General features: G+C 46.1%; 1 protein-coding gene across 2 annotated transcripts in view; it reads right to left on the bottom strand.

Annotated features, from left to right (window-relative positions):
• Positions 1-15957, bottom strand: part of Kcnd3 (potassium voltage-gated channel subfamily D member 3) — a 216982-nt gene that overhangs the window by 16691 nt on the left and 184334 nt on the right. The window lies entirely within an intron of this gene.

Raw genomic sequence — 15957 nt, forward strand, 5'->3', positions numbered from 1 at the left:
CTTCAGGAAGGGAGGATAGTGAAACACAGGAGATATGAAGGGGAAAGGGAAATGACAGAGCAAGAGGTTTAAGTGGTGAGAGGGATAAGAGGGTAGGGCAAGGAGGGGTGGGAAGGGATGACTAACTCCAAGGATGGTTGAAAAAGCTATATGGCAACCTACTATTTTATAACCACACACACATACATACACACCCGAATATATATATATACATATATGAATATATAATATATATAATATGATAGATATAATACAAAACAGGTTAATTGGAATTATTCTGCAAAAGGATTAATGCTCCTCCAAGAAGATACAGGTTGCCAAATAAAAAGCCCAATGCTGGGTGTAGGACACCTCCCCTTGAGTTGTCAGGCAAAGATGTCCTGGAGCTTGCCTAAAGAACACAGTACCTTGCCACTGCTCTTGGTTGACCACCAGAATTTGGAAAGACTCTATTGATGAAGACACCACATACACTGGTCATAGGACATGGAGAAATCATGTTGGTACTGACCAGGAATCCTTCTCCCTGCTGGCTAGATTTCACAGTACTAGAAAGTGCTATGTAGGATTCTGGGGCAGGGGGAAGTCAAGGGAAGTGTTATCCAGCTGTGAATCCTGTGAACTGCCATAACGGCAAGATAAGCCCCGTGAACTGCAGTAATGGATGACAAAGCAGAATGAATGTTATGGGGTTGGGGGATAACCAAGAACTTTTGTTTGGCTTTAAGGCCTGATCCATAGGAGTCTCCATCCCTAAATGAGGAGCTATGAACACATGATGACTTTTAGTAGGGAGGAACAGTCAGTTTTCTGTGAAGATATGGCTCCTGGTAGGTCAACCACAATCCAGGGGTGGCCCCGCATCTAGAATTACATGGACATCATGAACTGGAGTTGATGAAGCATCAGAGAAACATCTTTGTGAGTAGATGGTGGTGAATGCAGAAATGTATAACTCTTTAAAGTTCATTGAATAAGTGACTGTGGAGTGTTCAGCCACCCATGAGGTGCCTGCCTGTATCATATTTCTTTCCCTAGGCTCAAGGGTTATCATGGATGTGGGGACAAAAAGAGTATAAGACCCAGAGGTTGGGGAGGACTGAATTAAAAGAATGTCTTCTGGCCATGACAGAATAGCAGCACTCATGAACTCACAGTAACTGTGCTTGCCTCTGCAAGATTAAGACAGTTAACATTTTAGCATGGAATGAGCAGGGGTTCAAGAGTCCCCACACCTAACTAAGGAGATGTGGACATCTGATGGCTTTGGGGGAAGGTGGGAAATACTCTTTGAAGATGTGGCTCCTGGTAGGTCAACCAACCATGTTCTAGTGAGTGGCCCCATACCCAGACATATACAGACAGCACAAATTGCAGCTGATGATTATTAAATTAACAACAACCAGAAGAGGAGGAGGAGGAAGAAAAGGAGGAAGAGGAGCAGGAGGAGGAGGAAGAAGAAGACAAGAGAAAAGTTGTGGCAGGCAGGAAGGTGGAGATGTGTGCAAGTTTTCTGTCAACCTGACACAAACTAGGTTGACACAAACTAAGGTCATTATGGAAGACGGACTCTCAATTGAGAAAAATGCATATAGGCAAGTCTGTCCAGTGTTTTCTTGATTAGTGATTGATGTGGGAGGGCCCAGCCTACTTCGGGTAGGTGTTCCTGAATTATATAAGAAAGTGACCAAATAAACCAATAGGAACACGTCAGTGAGCACAGTTCCTTCATGGCTTCTGCTTTAGTTCCTGCCTTCAGGTTCCTGTCCTGACTTCCTTCTGTGATGGAGTATGATCCAAGACTTGTGAACTGAAATAAAACTCTTTCCTCTCCAAGTTTCTTTCGATCATGGTATTTTATCACATTAATAGAAACTCTAACAGGGTGGATCTGGGAAGAGTTAAGGGAAACATTTATGGGTAAATATGATTAAAATACATTTTATAAAATTCTCAGAGATTTTTATTAAAGTATAATGCATATTAAAAAGCATGACAACTCTGTGGCATGTGGCTGTTTCTATGAAGAGAACAGATGTAAATGCTGTGGTTAGGAAAGGCCTCACTGTGGTGAAATGTGAGTGAAACTTCCAGCCCTGTAAAACACTGGGCCTGGGTGTACCCAGCAGAAGGTTTAGGAAATGTGAAGGGGCCAGCATGGCTGCACTCAGAGAAGAGGGGGTTATGTACAGGAGGCATCAGAGTGAGGCAGAACCAACATTCAGCACCCAGTATGTGGTGGCAAGGGGTTTGGATCTGCATACAAGCACGTGAGGAGCTACCAGTGAGCTGGAGACAGAACAGCAGTGGGCTCTCATGTATGATAATGAAGGTAACAAACAAACAAAAATAAACTCAGCATCTGCTCTTGTGGAGAGTCACAACTTATAAAGCTCTTAGGGGTTTACCTCCCATGAGCTCACGAGCCCTCAGATTCTTTGCCCTGTCGCACACATGCAGGAACTGAGGCTTCGAGAACTTGAATGTCTTGGCTGTTACTTAGCTGGGATGAAGCCTGTTGTTCTTGATTTGATCTCCCTTCTACCAACCATATTGTCTCAGAGATGCGCATGCTCTCTGACACTTAACCCCTTTAGCCACTTTGGAGTAATGTGGGACTCCTCTCAGCTTGGAATTCTCTTAAGTGCTTCTTTCTACTCGCTGGCAGCTGCCCCTGGGACCCGTGTGGCCTGGCCCTTGCTCAGCCCCAGGCAGGCTGGCCTGAGCCTCCTTCCTGCAATCAATAGGATGCTCTCCACAGTGGTTATGTCTGGCTTCCTCTTTACTGAGATAATTTAAAGGCCTTATGAAGGAAAGAACTGTGACAATTCCCTTGGCCAAAGCTGTGAGCCCTCTGTCTCTAGCAGAAGCAGCCTTAGCGTGTCCAGGAGTGTTTGCCACTAAAATGATGAACCTTAAAGGTAGTGATTCTGAGGGGACCCAGGTGTCCTCGGTTCCCAGGGAAGATGTGGAAGGAGACAGGTTAAGCCATGTTGGAGACCCGAGGTCCTTATCTGAAAACCTGAGGATTGCAAACAGGGCAGGGTTGACAAATGATGGGGAATAAATACATAAACGAATGGCCTCATTTAATCCCCTCACAAACCTTATGAAGTAGCTCTGAGAACTGTTTTCCTCCCCTTCCTCTTCACTATTAAGGGCCGTAGGTTTGGCTTAAGCTGTCTCCCTGACACACTTGCCTTTTCAGCCTTGACAGTCAGGAAGGTGGTGGGGGAGGGGATAAGAACTTGGATTTTTTTTTTTTTTTTTACTAAGATGATCTTGGTTCCAGATCCTCCTAGACCACTATTAAATGACTACATGATCTGCAGGGTTGTTACTTTGGACCTCAGATTCCTTTATAAAATGAAAATAACAAGACTAACCGGTGTTAGAATCTCACTACCACATATGTAACCTATTACACACGCTTGCTTTTCTGCAGGCATTCTGGAAACTATGATTTCTGTTGGCGGGAGCTCTAAAAATAGTTAATTGTTTCAAATCCACACACTTCCAGTGATGGAGACAAACAGCTTCCATGCAATAGATCACGTTAGCTGAGATTTTTGATGTCATGACAGACTGAAAGGTACCTGTGGGTCCATGACCATGGATGAAACTGAAGATGGCAGGAGGACAGAAGACCAGAGTCAGGAAAGCTGAATTGGGGAGTGGCTGAGGCTCGTGAAAATTCTAAGTAAAACATGGTGGTTGTTTTGGACATTTGCAGAAATAACGGGGAAGGAAGCTATACCCACTGCTGGGCAGATGGTCTGAGGGAGCAGATGACGAAGAAAACAGAAGGGCTCCACTCCCCTGGGACTTCTGCCTTCTCCTCTGAGAGAAATGCATTTCATCTGGAAAAGATTGGGACCTATGCCCATCAGAAGGGTTTGGAGATTGGAGTCTGGGAGGGAGAGTGGGCACATGCCTAGCTGGACTCAGTGGATTCCCATCAGAGATGCACACAGCCCCTACCCTGGAGACAGGAGGGAGTACTGCTGAACCACTGCTTGAGATCTCTGATCACCAAGAGACTAGAGGTTTAAGATTGCTTTGTTGGTATTTTTAAATCGAGAAACCACAGACCAGCGGACTTGGCATCCATCACTTCTGCCATCAGATTGCTGGCAGAATTCAAAAGCAGATTATTAAGTGGACAGCTTGTGAACTCATGGAAAATAAGCCATGTTTGGTTTGTTATGCACACATCTTGCCAACTTAACCTTATTTTTTGTTTTGAGAGTGAGGTTAACTGGCTGGCAGATCAGGAGATGGCTAGAGGCCCATCACATCATGACTTTGCAGGATGCCTTTTTGCCCCAGTTTTTTCTATCCTTGACAAGCTAGGGGAAGTGGAATGGATGCGGTAAGGATGGAGGAGTGGTTAGACGGGGCTGAGTGACTATCTCGAGTCTTCTGGCATGTCTTCAAGATAACCAACAGTGCTCCCGTGCTGGCAAAGAAAGTGCACAGCACTGTTAGGAGAGTCTCCTTTAGTGAAAGAGTAGGCATGAAAAACGAAGGAATCTAAAGTTAGGTCTCCAGCGGTGTGTTCCAGCAACTAGTATAAAGCCAGAGGGAGGCAGCATGGCCTAATAATTGAGACAAGAGCTGGAATCAGCCCTGGGTTTACACCCTGGGCCAGTATGACTCACTAACTAGTTAAATGACCCTGGGCAATTTCTTTAACCCGAGCCTATACCACCTATAGAACGGGCTTCATATCCCCAGAACTATGAAAATAGTTCAGAAAAAAAGTTTAGTTTCACGCTCGGGTAGTTGTAAGTTTTTTATAGCGTGGTGGACTTGTTTGTGTAGCCATAACCTACTATGTGACCCTCATTCACCAATAAGACATGAACTCTGTCTAGAAAAGCTGCCAGCAACACTCTGGCCACTCTGCTTTCATTTCCTCTGGCCACAGCAAGTTCAAAATAAGGCTGGGACTTTCCTAAGCTGTGTCAATGCGTTTCTACCCTAGATTCATTTCTGACCACTTTATTGAGATACAGTTAATACACTGTAACATTCAACTATGTGAGCTGTATATTTCATCAGCTTTTATCATAGTTGTCCAGTTGAGCTTTCTACCACCCCACGGTAATTGTTTGTTTCTCTCAGGAATCAAATCTAGGGCTACACAGTCTAAGGAAAGTACACTACCAGTGAGCTACATGTGAAGTCCCTAACAAGTGTGTGTGTGTGTGTGTGTCCCTTTGGAGAATGAACCTAGGGCTTCCTGCATGCTACACTAATGTCCTACTACTGAGCTATAATCCTGCCATGGGACACCTTTATAACCCACCAAAAGCACACATTCAGTACAAGTCTGAGACCATCCACATCCCACCCATGCGGTCTCTGTAGACTTCTCTACATTGGATGTTTTTCTCATGAACACAGAACTCATGGTCTTTGTGCCTGACTTCTTTTTACTCAGCATGTTCAAGAGTCAACCATGTGCTGACATGTATGAAGACCTCTCGATTCCCTCTTATGTCTCCATAATATTCACTTGTGTGGATATATCACATTCCGTTAACTGATTCATCAGCTGGCAGGCAACAGGGTTGTTTCCACCTTTTACCTATTATGAAGCATTCATAATAGGTGAACAATTGTGTATTAGCTTTTACATGTTTTCATTTATTTATTTATATTTACAATTTATTCACTTATATCCCAATTGTAGCCCCTTCTCTCATCTCCTCCCAGTCCCACCTTCCCTCCCTCTTTCCCCCATCCTCTTCCCCTAGTCCACTGAAAGGGGGAGTTCTCCTCACCTAACATCTGACCCTAGCCTATCAAGTCTCATCAGGACTGCCTGGGTCCTCTTCCTCTGTGGCCTGGCAAGGACACCTTGCCAGGGGAAATTTATCAAAGAGCAGGCAACCGAGTTCATGTCAGAGCAGCCCCTGCTACCCTTACTAGGGAAACCCACATGGAGACTGAACTGCCTATGGGCTATATCTGAGCAGGGGTCTAGGTCTTCTCCATGCACGGTTGGTGCATCAGTATCTGCAGACCCCTCTGGGCCCAGATTTTTTGACTCTGTTGGTCTCCTTGTGCAGTTCCTGTCCCATGTGGGTCCTTCTATTCCCTTCTCCCCTTTTCCCATAAGACTCCCTGTGCTCTGACCAAAGTTTGGCTATGAGTCTCTGCATCTGCTTTGATCCCCTGCTAGGTGGAGTCTTTCAGAGGTCATGTATAACCTGTTCCTGTCTTGTTCCCTCTCTTCCACTGCTTCTGGTGTCTATCCCGTTTGCCCTTCTGACTGAGAATTCAGCATCCCCCTAAGGTCCTCCTTGCTATTTAGCTTTTCCAAGTCTGTGGATTTTATTATCCTATATTATACGGCTAATATCTGCTTATAAGTGAGTATATACCTGTGTGTCTTTCCGCTTCTGGGATACCTCACTCAGGATAATCTTTTCTAGTTCCATCCATTTGCCTGCAAATTTCATTATTTCCTTGTTTTTAATAGCTGAGTAGTATTCCATTGTATAAATGTACCACAATTTCTGTATCCATTCTTCAGTTAGGGACATATGGGTTGTTTCCAGATTCTGGCTATTACAAATAAAGCTGCTATGAACATAGTTGAACAAATGACCTTGTCATATGGTGGAGCATCTTTTGGGTGTATGTTCAGAAGTGATATAGCTGGATCTTGAGAGAGAACTATTCCAAGTTTTCTGAGAAAGCAACAGATTGATTTTCAAAGTGGTTGTACAAGTTTGCACTCCCACCAGCAACGGAGGAGGGTTCCCCTTTCCCCACATCCTCTCTAGCATGTGTTGTCACTTAAGTTTTTGATCTGAGCCCTTCTGAAGGGTGTAAGATGGAATCTCAGAGTCATTTTGATTTATATTTCCCTGATGACTAAAGATACCAGCATCTCTTTAAGTGGGTCTCCACTATTTGATATTCCTCTGTTGAGAATTCCCTGTTTAGCTCTGTGCCCCATTGTTTAATTAGATTGTTTGGTTTGTTGGTGTTTAATTTCTTGAGTTCTTTATATATTCTGGATATTAGCACCTTGTTGGATGTAGGGTTGGTGAAGATCTTTTCCCAGTCTGTAGGCTGTCGTTTTGCTCTGTTGACAGTGTCCTTTACTTTACTGAAGCTTCTCAGTTTCATGAAGTCCCATTTATTAACTTTTGATCTTAGAGCCTGTGCTGTTGGTGTTCTGTTCAGGAAGTTGTCTTCTGTGCCAATGAGGTCAAGGCTTTTCCCACTTTTTCTTCTAGCAGACTTAGTGTGTCTGATTTATTTTTCATGAGCTATGGGTCACATGGTAATGTTTAACAGTTAACGTTTAACACTGTGTCTTTGAGAACAGCTAGAAGATAAGTTATTTCCCACTGAAGCTGTTATTGTCTGTACCACACTATAAAATGCATACAGTAGGAACAGGAACCCAGAAACCCATCCATGGAGAAGACGGAAATGTCTTTCCAATCAGGACTCTCTCAACCAGGAACTCCAGCTGACTGCCTCAGCTTCCCCAGTCTGTTTCTGCTGAATGAATGTAAGTGCCCAATGTGGTGATGTTATTTCTCTGCTGTTATTTGTTCTTTTACTCGGAAGCCTCACCTCACCTGTGGGGACACTCAGCTCTGTCAGGACTCTCTCAATCAGGAACTCCAGCTGGCTGCCTCAACAAGGCTTCCCCAGTCAATTTCTGCTGGATGTTTATAAGCCCTTGATTTGATGCTTTTACCTATTGTTTGCTTTCTCAGTCGGGCTGCTTCATTCATCTCTGCTGGAGGCTTCGAGTGCTCGATTTGATGCTGTTTTGCTATCTATCTGCTGCTTCAGCCTATCTGTTCCTTGCTATTCACCCTTTTTCCTTTTGCTTGCCACACACTCAATAAACTCACTCATTCAAAACCAAAAGCATGGCTACTGCAGATCATTTTTGGACCGTACAGAATATTCCTTTGGGACCAGACCAATCTCTTTCAAAGAGCTTGAAGCTTCAAAACGCCAGTCTCAGAGCTATTGGCAGCTACATTTTCTGCAGTGGGTAAAGACCACATTGCTTTTAGGAAGGACTAGGGCTGAAGCTCAGAAGGAGATGAAGGGTGGAACATGATGGAGTTGGAGCTGCCCTCCTAGCCAAAGCCGTTGCTGAGGACCAGCTGTACCCCTGACTTCCCCACGTCTCAGTTGTTCTGTCCTTGGTCCCACCCCCATTGACCCAGCTCACTAGTGGTTATTAGTTTTGTTTGCTCTTCTTTCATTTGGATCCTATAAAGATGATAACGGAAGGGCTGCCGCTGATTGTTCCAAACTTCTTTTTTTTTCAAATTTCTCAATGACAGAGTTACTATGAAGTGGAGTCTTTAGGAGTCAAAGGGGTTTTAGCAGGTTGTAATCATGGGTGAAATCAGCCAGATTAATTCTAACAAAGATAAATGATACCATCAGCATTTGATTCAAATAATCAATGACTTGCATAGCACACGGTAATCTATACTTAAAAAAAAAGAAAAAGAAATCATGGGGAATTTAACTTTAGCACTGGCCATCCGTGTAACAGCTTCTCAACTCCTCATGCCATCTTACACTGGCTAGACAGAAAAAAATAGATCCCGGGAAGGTGGTCCAGAGAGTGGCTCTCCCTCCCTCGATGCACACAGCACTGCATTTCCAGGCTGTTACAGGCGGGGTACCTAGAGGAGACTACATAACCGAGTCCCACACAGAGGAAGAGGGTAGGATGGAGCAGCATGTAGAAATCTTCCATGTAAACAATGGGGATATTTGGCTTGAAGGAGTGGGTGGGGCTGGGAAGGGCAATCCTGGAGGGAAGGGGTGAACGGGAAGCTAACTTGATCCCCACCTGTGGGGCTCAGGGTAACCCTCACTCTCAGGCAGAGATGAGAAGCCAAAGTCTAAAGAGCACAAGCCCTTGCTCAACCTTGCTCAAGGTCAGTCGAACAGAAAGAGGCAGAATGCTGAGGTTAGACCTGGGCTATCTCCTACAGCCCTCCTGCATCCTTTGCTTCCTGCTCTCCCAGATAGAAGAAACAGAGGAATTGGGGGAGATGATAGTCCCAGAAGAGAGCTCTAGGGACTCAGCTGGAACTGGCTCCCTCTTCTCCATCTTGTCTCCATGCCCCAAGTAGTAGCAGTAGAGCATACTGGTCCAAAAGCATGGATCATGAGTGCCAGGCTGCCTGCTGAGGGCCCAACACCTGGCTTTGCCACTAGCTGGTGACTTTAGGCACAGTACTTGCCCTTTCTTTCTTGGTTTCCTGGCATTTGTAGAACAGTGGAGTTCCTATCTGTGAACATACTCACTCTTCAAAGGCATTTATCAAGCCATGTACTCAGGTCACTGTTAGTTTTACACTGGGCATCTACAAAGGCCTGTAGGTACGACTTCTTACGTTACACAAAGATGTGTGTGCATACTATGCAAATCTAAGGATGCCATCTTCCTGACGAAAGTGTTTCAAGAAATGTGTGTGGAACACGCAGGCAATGTGTAAAAGCCACATGCAGTGCAATGTGTAAGACCATGTACAGTGGCACTGCAGAAACAACATGCCTGTCACATAACAGCCAAAGGGTATGGTGATGACCATGAGGACCAATGGTAAGTGTCTACCTGGGCAGGTGCGCCAGGTTGGGGGGGCAGTTAGTGATAGTTCTCTGAGTCTCAGTGGAAATATGTGGCCTGCTTTCTCTGTGGAATTTCAAAAGACGGCGCTGGGGGGGGGGGAGAAAAAAGTCAGAACCTAGAAATCCATTTAAACCAGAGCTTCATCTCCATTCCAAGCTCCCCCCCACCCCCACACACCACCCAGGCTATACAGATGGGCACTATAGGAGCAAGAAAGCCTTTATGGGGCAGGTTGAAATAGTTCACTGGATAAAGGTAGCTTGCTTCCAAACATGGCACCCTGAGTTCAATTCACATGGCAGGGGAGAAAAATTACTCCATCGAGTTGTCCTCTGACTTCCTTGTGTGTGCTCTGGCCCCCAATAAAGAAACAAGTATAAATAAAACGTAAAACAAAGGTGCTGTTCTAAGCACAGGATTTAGGACTCCACCTAGGCCCTCTTTCATCAGGCACCTGTCTCTACTGCACAGGTGGGAATCCAGGACTCAGGGCTCTCTGCTTCCTGCCCCCTCTCTGAGCATGTCCTCAGTAATCCAGAGTGCTGTCTCGGCTGAGGCAAGAGCATGGAAGCTTACCTCCCTAATACGGAAGGCTAATTAATTTGTATTAGGGCTTAGGGATAATTAAACTTTTTATCTGAACTTAAGCTGCACAAACCACCCGCCTTGTACAGTTAATTGCGCCTTCATTTCCTCCTCCAGGTGTCAGGAGATAAGTGCAGCTGAGCTTGCGGTTGCTTCTGCCTGCCTCTCAGGAAGGCCCAGAAAACCATCTGAGGGGGAGTCCACTGTTTCTGGATGTCAAAGCACTGCCCATCTACTGCCCCACTGTAGGAGCTGAGTCAAAGAGGCTCATCCCTGATGTATTTCTGCAAAGAGCAAGTCTTGCCTATGCTGCCACTGAGTCTACTTTCCTGAGTCTACTTTCTTCTCTGAGAAGCAATGAAGTGGGTTTCCTCTTTTGGTGGGAGAAGAGTCCTAAGGGCTGACTGGGCCACAGTGGTGAACCCTGGGAATTCAGACCTCTTGGCTCTCTCTAAGTGCAGGGCTACAGGACAAAGCAATGGCAGATCACTCCGGAGGGTACGGAGCTTATCAAAAACACCAACCAGCCTGAGCCAGGTGGTGCTCACCTTTAATCCCACCCCTCAGGAGGCAGAGGCAGGCACATCTCTATCAAATTAGTTCCAAGACAGCCAGAGATGTTACCCAGAGAAACCTTGCCTTCAGGGGAAAAACAAAACAAACAAAACCCCAAACAAACAAATAAACAAAACACCAGCCTGGGCTGTTTTCTCTTGATAAACATGGTGCAGCCTCCTTCTAAGCCCAACCCCCTCCCATGAGGCAGTGTGGCTGAAATGTGTGCATTTCAGTTCTTCTGCCCTGTCTGGTACATCACACATTACTTCATTTGTTCCTTTCAACAACTCTGAGAAGGAGATGCATTGTTATCCTGTTAGAGATGAGGAAACTAAGACGCATTCCTAAGGTCACCGGGCTGGCTGGCTGCAGAACTGGGATATGGGAGGGTCTCTTTGACTTCAAAGTCCCTTTGCAGCTAGTCACTGCAAAGCTGTGGACCTGGGGATGTGGGGGGGGGGCAATATGGCAGGTGGCATTAGGGCCATAGAGTAAGGGAGATATTTTTTTAAGAAGGGGCCTAGAAAATGGAGCAAATGCTCTCTCAACTAACATACACCCTGCTGCTCATTTCTCCAGAGTGAGATGTTCCTTCCTGCTCATCTGCTAAATGTGTCCGACTCCAACTGGGAGCAGAAAGATCAGGCTGCTGCATCTGTATTCCAAAAGCCCAATGGAGTGGACGCACAGAGGGGAGCTGAGACCCAGAGAGGGGCCGACAGCAACAATGGCAGCAATAGCTCAGCAACAGTTTGTCTCTCTGTGTGTTTCATATATATATGAACTTGAACTCATTGTTGTGTGGCTGAGACTTGTCTTAAACCCCTGAATTTCCTGCCTCCATCTCCCAAGTGCCAGGATTACAGGCATATGCCACTTTACTCGGCAGTGATCCACTTTCATTGGGCATCAGTGTGGGTCATTTAGTCCTCACCAGCCTTTTTTCTGAGGTAAGTTAACTGAAGATCAGGTTAACAACACACTCAGGATCACCATGCTGGGACTATAAACCAGGCCAGATGACTTCAGGGCACCCTTTTCCTCACAATGCCATGCTGTAGGAAAGGAGAAATGAGCCCAAGGACAAAGGGCAGCCCAGAGAGAGGAAAAGGTGATGGCAAGGGTGGAGCTAAGGAAGCCCAGTGGGAGGCTCTTCAGTACTGAAAACAATGTCCGTCCACATAGACCCCAGGGAAGGGCTTCGTGAATTTCTAGGCCATTAGATTTGTTGGCGTTCCTAAGCTAGAGTACTGGCAGTCACAGACACAGCCTCTCGGCAAGAGACGGGCAGCATTCAGCCTATGGCAATGACCTCCTCACCTTGCTATCTCAGAAGCTGGATGACAAAGCTTATATTCCAAACCAGGCTCTTGAACTTTGGTGCACATGAGAAGAGCCTGGAATCTCTGGCCCCTGACTTCTGATTCTGCAGATCTGCGCTGGCCCAGGAGAACCTTCACTTGAGGTTCTGAGGTGACACCGATATCAGTGGTTTGGGAACCACACAGCTCTAAGTCATGTTTTTCCCCATGGGTTACACATCTATGTCAGGGCAGCATCTACAGCCACCAGCTTCAGGCCACTGTACAAATGAGGAAACTAAGAAAAGTTCTGAGTTAAGGGAGAGCCTCTGCATGATGGTCCAGAGTAATGTGGTGCAGACAGCATTTTTAATGCACACACTCATTAAAATACACGCACACGCACACATCTACACAAAAAACAAACAGATACACAGATACACAGACACAAATACAGACAGACACACCCACAAATAGACATAGAAGGACATACACAATAAACACAGGCAGATAAACAGATGCACAAATACGCCCCCCCTCTTTCCCTTTTTCCTGCTGCCCATGCTTCTGCTCCATTGGAACAGCTCTGCTCCTCTCCATGACCTCTAACCTTCCCTCCAAGTCCCTCTCTCCACTGAGAATAATCTGCTGTGGCAGCTCACACATACGCTTCCAGATGTTGTTCAAATGTCACCTCCTTGGGCTTGCCTTGACTCGGCAGTCGGCACAGCAGTCCCTCCTGTCGTTCACATCCATCAGGGCATTCAGCTTTCCTCATTGGTTAAGAGTGGTCTGAGGGAAGGACTATCCATCTCTGCATCCCATGTCGCATGGTGCACAGTAAGGACTCGACAGTTCACAAGTGCACAAGGGATAAAGCAAGCTCTTCCTATTTACTGTGTGGTTCCAGGAACCGGATGGGCTGTGGGGCTAACTTAAACCAAACTGCAAGCTCCAGGAAAAGGCAGAGATCTGTAAAACTGCACCTAGCACAAGACACTCAAGGTACTTGCTGAGTGAGTGAAGAAACTATAAATGCATTTTTTCAGTGGGACTTTCCTTTTGGCCAACTAGACCACCAGAGGACGTATTGCTATAGGATTATCTACCTCCTAAATATATTTAAGTTAAAAAGGCTTTATTATTTATTTATTTATTTTTATGTGTCTGTGTGCATGTCTATATGAATTTAAGTGTACTGTGTAGGTGCCAAGAAAGGTAAAAGAGAGTGTTGGATCTCCTGGAGCTGAAGTGACAGGTGGTTGTGAGCCACCTGACGTAGGTGCTGGGAACTGAACCTGAGTCCTCTGCAAAAGCAATAAACACTCTTAATTTCTGAGCTATCTCTTCAGCCCCCAGGATATACATTCTGATGAGATGCTTGGTTCATTTGAAGTAGATAAAAATCTGTTTTACTCCAATAATAATAATAATAATAATAATAAAGAAACCAATCACAAGGCAGAATCACCACTGGAGGAGTGAGCAGGGTGTAGAGGAAGAACACAGCTGCTCTTCAGCACATGCCAACAAGAACCCAGTGACCTCTGATCTGTCCCTGGGCCACAACAGCAACAAAGGATTATGGAGAATTAAGTTCAGTCCTGGGAGTGAAATGAATGGCTTCCACATGGCAACACCATATTTAAATAACTGCCTGCCGGTGGTAGACTCTTTAACCTGGACCTTCAGAATTCCCACCCACCGACAAAACAGAACAAAAGAAAAACTGCAAGGAAGGAAGGAAGCAATCGTGAATGGGGGCTGGCACAAAGGAGTCAATCCGGACCCCCTACCCCCTGCCCCTGTCGGGGCACTGATACTAGGGTTACGGCTGCAGAGGTTATCTATGAAATGTCCTCTGAAACACAACTAAACCTGGAGTTACAAAGACGAGCAAGGGTAGAACACTCTCGGGCAGCTCAGGGCAGGGACCCAAAATCAGCACTTCCAGAAAAGTGCTTGGTTCTCTGGGAAGCAATGCCACATGGGAACTCTGGCTTCTTACTTCCTGCTCCTGGACCAAAAAGTAGGTGAGAGTGGGGACAAGAACTCTAGTCCAGACCCTTCTTGTGGACAGTTTTGGAACTGGATCTTTAGATTTTCATGTGAAAATGAGTTGTATCGGTTCCTGAGTTTCATTCAGCCCGTGGAATGACATGGGAAATTCCTTCTTGTCAACAGTAAGAACCTGCCTGACATTCTGGCTGGGCAGTTCAAATGACCTGGCTAAGGGAGCACTCTTAAGGGGGATGTGATTGCCTTGAGCCACAATAAAGCGACAGGCAGAATGAACCCTTTGATGAGATAATATGTGTTTCTTTACCAGAATTCTGGTCCCCTAGAGCAGTACTTAGAAGAGGCCATGAGGTTCTGTTGGGTCAGCCCAACTCTGCCCTCCCCCCCCTTTTTTTCCTGTCTCCTTCAGATGCCGGCCAGAAAATCTAAATACTTTTCTGATACCTGGCCTTCACTCTTCCTCTAAAGCTGACCTCCATGCCAGCTTAACTCAAACAGCACAGCCTTTCCCCATTCTCACAGTCCAGGCAAGCTGTCAGGATTCACAGCTCTATAAAGAGCAGGGTTTTTCTTTTACATTCTAACAAAATTGTTTTCGAGCTTCAACCAGTCAACCAACCAACCAATCAGGGCCCACTAGGATGATGTGAAAAAGACTATTCTGAGGCTCTAGAAGTGAAAAGTTAAAACTACCCAAATTCATTAGGACTGAGTGTAATGCCATACACCAACTGGCTATCCTCGCTGGGTTCAGCTCATGCAGGAGACCTTCTCTTCCCAAGCTAGTTCTTGAGGACTGTCATGTTGTCACTTGTTCCTGGACCTGAGTTCGTTCTGACTGTGTAGGAGAGCAGTAAAGACCAGTGTGTGTATGTGTGTGTGTGTGTGTGTGTGTTGGTGCCCATCCTAACCTTGTCCCTGAATGAAGCAATCATGGTAGCCACAGTGCAGAGCTGAACAATGCTAGATTACTACAGAAACCCAGTCTCTGGGGTCCCCTGAAAAACATACTGATGTGGACCAGTGGAGATGGTGAGCAGGCAGCAAGCCAGGGTAGAAATTAGATAGGAATAAAATCGCATGTGCTATTCATCCGTCTTGCAGAGAGAAACTGGGAAGAGACAATCACACTCACTATGTGTCTGATGCACAGGTGGAAACTTGGATTTGCATATTCATGAGGGCTCTTCCTAAAAAATGTCCAGGCAGTTTCCCCCTGGCCCTAGATGTGCTTGCTTTGAGTGTGATTTCCAGAGACGTTTGGACTTTGAGGAAGAAGTAACAGAAGGAAGGGCTGAGGTCCGAGAGGCCATGAAGCCCTTTATGTCCTGTCTGGGCTCATCTGGAGAGATGCCCCCAAGGGCGGTAGGGCAAGTGGGATCGAGCTACGCCGGCATGTCCACAACCTCAGTCTTGATTGACATTCTTTTCTGGGAGCTGCACATTGCTCAGTTTATTCTCCCCAACTCCAGATCCCAGGAAGCCTTCCCTCTCCTGGGAGCAGGGTTGACCCAGAAGAGCCCGTGAGGAACAGTACATGTCTGGTCAAACCATGGAGCTCCCTTAGAGACCTTGTCCCACAGGCGTGCTCCATCTGCTCCTCTTTCTCCGTATGTGCATCACAGATGCCCTTCTCCCCGGGTCAGATGCTCAGCCTTCTGCCACCCTGGGCTAGCAAGCATCTCAGAAATGGACGTGCTACCACAGCTCCACAGGGGAGCAAGAGCTGGGACAAGCCTTTGGTTAACAGCGTGGTGGGCATGTGATACAGATGGGGATGAAAATATGCAACAGAGGCATGATGGGACCACGGTCAGAGACCAGTGACTATGAGGGGTAAAGCACTGAGGTTGA

This window comes from Meriones unguiculatus, chromosome 10 (genome assembly GCF_030254825.1).
Source record: "Meriones unguiculatus strain TT.TT164.6M chromosome 10, Bangor_MerUng_6.1, whole genome shotgun sequence".
In the NCBI taxonomy this organism is placed as follows: domain Eukaryota; kingdom Metazoa; phylum Chordata; class Mammalia; order Rodentia; family Muridae; genus Meriones; species Meriones unguiculatus.